The sequence below is a fragment of the Kogia breviceps genome, chromosome 9 (assembly GCF_026419965.1).
Source record: "Kogia breviceps isolate mKogBre1 chromosome 9, mKogBre1 haplotype 1, whole genome shotgun sequence".
Lineage (NCBI taxonomy): Eukaryota > Metazoa > Chordata > Mammalia > Artiodactyla > Physeteridae > Kogia > Kogia breviceps.
Window position 1 is genome coordinate 55,157,330 of NC_081318.1, and position 4,516 is coordinate 55,161,845.

Genomic DNA, 4,516 nt, shown 5'->3' on the forward strand with positions numbered 1-4,516 from the left:
GTGGTCCCTGGAATGACTGGGAGGTCAGCCAGAAGCGCCTCCCACCCAACCTCACTGTTACCACAAGAAACAAGAGACAACTCGGTGCAGAAACACAGAACATCACCAGGCTGATGCTGTTCTGAGGAAGGTCGGCTGGCATCTGGGAACTGGGTACTACAGTGGGTTGGATGGGGGCCCCCCAGAAGTTTTGTCTACATCATGCCCCCCAGAATCTGAGAATGGAACCTTATTTGGAAGTAGGTCTTTGCAGGTATAATTAGTTGCGGATCTGAAGATGAGGTCATCTTGGATCAGGGTGGCCCTAAATCCGTGACAGTGTCCTTCTAAGAGACCAGATGAGAGACACAGACACACAGAAGACACCATCTGAAGACAGAGGCAGAGATGGGAGGGATGCAGCCACAAGCTCACGGATGCCTGGAGCCCCCAGGAGCTGGAAGAGGCAGGCAGGACCCTCCCCTGGAGCCTCCAGAGGGAGCGCGGCCCTGGGACACCTTAATCTCAGACGTCTTGTCTCCAGGACTGAGAGAGGACAGGTTTCTGTTGCTCTGAGCCTCTGTTTGTGGTCATTTGTCACAGCTGCCCTGGGAAGCTAATGCAGCTGGTGAGCAGGTCCCTGCCCTGATCTAAGCCTTCCCACCTTCCGTTAGGGGCAGGCCCTTGTGCCTGTGCTGTGTGCACAGACCATGTGGTTCATGCTGAACCACGGTTCCCCTTCTGGGCACCAGCATTTTGGAGAGTGAGGGCAGAGAACACCACGTGACCATCCCCCAGCCGGGTGCCAAGCCTCTAATGAGCTTCCTGGGGACACGGGGGTGCAGGTAGCTGTCGTGGTTCTGCCCTTTGTGGCTGGGGGAAGAGACACCCTAGAGGCCCTCAAGGGAAGGAGGGGATATGGAGGGTCAGGAGGTGATGGGAGCAGGGACCCTCCCTCCCTGCATCGCTACTGCGTGCTGTGTGTGACCCATCTCAGCTGTGAGCACACAAGCCACGAGCATGTGCTGAGTCCTGTGAGCCTCCCAGCCGGTCCCTGAAGGTGAAGGCGGGCCTGCAGACCCCAACCCGCTCCTCCACGTCTAGTGGGTGGAAGACCCACTTCTTGCCATTTCAGAAGCGGTTCTGGAGCTGTCCTGGGAGGGCTTCTGGGGTTATGCAGGCTGAGCCTCTGTTGCTATGCACCCACTTCCCCACAAGAACATCCAGAGCAAGCAGTATGCTCTGTTGCCTGAATGCCCCCCACCACTTTTCTCAGGAAAGAATCAGGGGTTTCTGTAGCAGCGTCCACAGGCAGCTCTGCATCTGGGCCCGCGTTCGCATCTTCTGTGTAAAGACCGAGAACCTTCCCTGACATGTGCCCCAGCTGACCACCTCCGCAAGCCGACCACAGGCTCCAGTGCGGGCATCAGACTGACCTCCAGTCTCAGCCTCCTCCTCTGTTGTCAGAGCTGCTCCAGGCCCTGCTCAAAACTCGTGCTCCCACCTTCCACAGGGCTGTCCTCCACCCCCACCTTCAGCGAGTTTACCTAAGCATTTAAGTTAAGGGGTCCAGAGATAAGAAAGGAAGCTACAAACAAACAAACAGATGGAACCAGCTGGGACCAAGATGGCAAAGAATGTGACCTCCAACAGACCCTGAGTCTCATCACGTGTTGAATTTACTATATCAGCATATTCAGTGACACACTTACTGGCGGCCATGACTGGACATGAATGACCAAAGACGGGTAAAAGGAGGTGGTGCCCCACTCTCTTGGAAGAAGCCCTGCCCCTTCCCCGGAAGGCTTCTTCACCGCCATCATCACCCTCACTCCTCCTCCCTTTATCTTTACTCTTTAAAATTAAGCCACTCTCTCCAGGAGGGTGAGAAGGTGATCTGTGAACTTAGTTCCCGCTTCTCCATTCTTTGGCCACTGAACAGAGCCTGTGCTGTGGTGGTCTCAGCTTTGGTTTTGTTATTTGCCTACTTGCACCCCCATGGAAAAAGGAAACCTTCCCCACTGAGGCAGAGCACCTCGCCAGGCGAGGGCCCGAGCAGGGTCCACATGACTTCACTTGGTAACAGTCTGGAAGGGGGCAGTTGTCTCTGCCCGCAGGGTGGGGGAGGGAACACGTACAGCCAAAACAGCGGCTCCGTGGATGGCACGGCCCCTCGTGGGCCTGGACCGTGTGCTCTCATCCCCCCATGCCTGACACCCCCTGACAGTCACGACGCAGTGACACTGGCTGTTGGGCCTCCAGTCAGGAGGGACCAGAGGCAGCACCTGGTGTCAGATCAGATGTGCCTTTTCACGGGCAGGGGACATAGGAGATATTAGGACTTTGTGTCTAGAAAACAAAGCAAGTGGCTAGAAGGTGATCTGAGCTGTGGACTTGAAACCCAGGTGCGAGGTGAGAGCTCCACCCGGACACTGGCTCGGAAGCTTCCGCACAGGCGAGACCACCCAGTGCTTCCTGCTCGACCCCTGCAGGCTTCCCTGTGGGCACAGCTGGACCTGCAGTCCTCAGGCTCCCCGACCCAGAGCCTGAAGGGCCGAGGCTGCCAGGGCCTGGGACGCAAGTGGTCATTCCACCAACGCTGCTCGGTCCCTCCTCCCCAGTGACCAGGGGATGGAAGCCCTGTGGAGTCTGAGGCCCGGCACAGGCACAGCTCGCACCCCCACCTCCAGGACAGCCGGCCCCACCCTGCTTCCTCAGGCCCCCCGTCTGCACCTCCCAGAGCCCGCGGCCCACCGACCCACATTCCCGGTGTGGACTTCCACGCACACACTCTGCTCCGTGTCCTCTTCCCACATGGGACACCCCCATCCCTGCTTCTCCCTAATGACGGCCTGGACCTCGAATGTTCTGGGCAGGAAGAGGGCAAGGAGGACACCGGCCTGTCCCGTCTGCCTCCCGGGGGCCCAGACACAGGGCTCTGGGGCTGCTGGGCCTTGAGGTCTGGATGCTTCCATGTGTGGGATGAAGCTGCCACTGCCCCCTGGAGTTGCTCCTTCCGAGATTCAGGAAACAGGGAGACCCACCAAACGGAGCCCATCCCCAGGCTCTGCTGCAAGTCTGCTCAGAATTGCTCACCTGATCCTGAAGACAGACCTGCGGGAAACAGGGCCCGTGATTCCCATACTGACGGTGTTCTGTGGAATTTCCATTAGACCCCTTCCTACCCTGTTCTGAGCAAATTACTAGTCAGTCCGTGCTACCATCACCCCACGAGAAGACCAGGAAGCTGAGGCTCCGAGAAGCCAAGTAATCCAGCCGGAAGTACAGCTGTGGGACCACGGAGTGGGGTCTGCACCTGCCGCCCGCCCAGGGGGACTGCCCACTCCCCGCAGGTTCCACACCTATTCCCTTCACCCCCTCCCGGGGCCAGCTCACAGAGCCTCCTCCTGGGGGGGACTCACTCACCTTCTTCTAACAGGATCCGTCTCACTATCCTGTTCTGGGATCATCCGGAAAGCTTGTCACTGAAGCACGTTCAGCTTCACGTCACCAGGGCAGCTTTCCTGGATCACACTCACCACCTGCACGTCCACTCCCAGCTCAGACCCAGAAAGGACCCCTCGGTCCCAAGGCTCTGCCTGGCCTCCCTTCCCCTCCTGCCTGGTCCGTCCCTCTCATGTCCCCTGCAGGGTCACCAGGAGCTCCCACCTGCCCCAGGCAGGCTGTCTGCTCTGTCCTGGGGAGGCTTCTGTGGTGTCAGGTGGAAGGCACAAGAGATACCCGTGGGGCCTCCCTCACGCAGCCCAGTGACCAGCACCCGCCTACTCACCTCATCACTCAGGATGGACAGGGGTTCAGGGGGTCCGTGGCATCTCGTTGTCCTCATTCCATCCCCGCACTGCCCACAGGGAAGTTGCTAAGCAACTCTGTGCCGGCTGCACAGAGAGGACGCTCATACACACGGCCCCCTCCCAGCACGCGGGGCGCTCAGAGCTCAGTTGAGCAGGTACCCAGCAGCCCATGGGGCTCTCGTGGTCAGGCCCCTCCCAGGATATGGAGCTCAGCTGAGCAGGTACCCAGCAGCCCACGGGGCTCTCGTGGTCAGGCCCCTCCCAGGATATGGAGCTCAGCTGAGCTGGTACCCAGCATCCCACAGGGCTCTCGTGGTCAGGCCCCTCCCAGGATATGGAGCTCACCTGGGCAGGCACCCCGGCAAGGCTGGGCACACAGGAACTGTGCACATAGCCCTCACTTCAGAGCACCTCCAGCTTACCTGTTGGTCAGAGCTGACACAAAGCACCTCAGAGCAGGACGTGAATTAACAAACAGCAGCTCCGGGACAGGTCTGTGACCCTGGGCTTCACTCTGTGGCCTCCTTCCACTGGGTCTTCCAGAGGCTTCCACTGCAGCTGGGGCACCAGGTCTCTGTTTTCACCCATCACCGCTCCTCTCCCTGACTCCTGGGTTCCTCTCATTAGGAGAGGGTCTTCTTGAAGTTGTTTCCCACTCATGGACTAGACAAAATGATTAGAAAACAAGCAAGAGATGCAGCTCCTTGCCTATCCTGACCCTCAGG

At 58.9% G+C, this 4,516-nt stretch overlaps 1 long non-coding RNA gene across 1 annotated transcript; it reads right to left on the reverse strand.

Moving 5' to 3' along the window:
• Window positions 1-3,492: 3,492 nt before the first annotated feature.
• LOC136794787 (uncharacterized) lies at window positions 3,493-4,284 on the reverse strand. The gene is made up of 3 exons (XR_010841996.1): window positions 4,214-4,284; window positions 3,770-3,838; window positions 3,493-3,521 (listed from the first exon to the last, which is right to left on the reverse strand). It is a non-coding gene; the product is annotated as an uncharacterized lncRNA (long non-coding RNA).
• Between the last annotated feature and the right edge of the window lie 232 nt (window positions 4,285-4,516).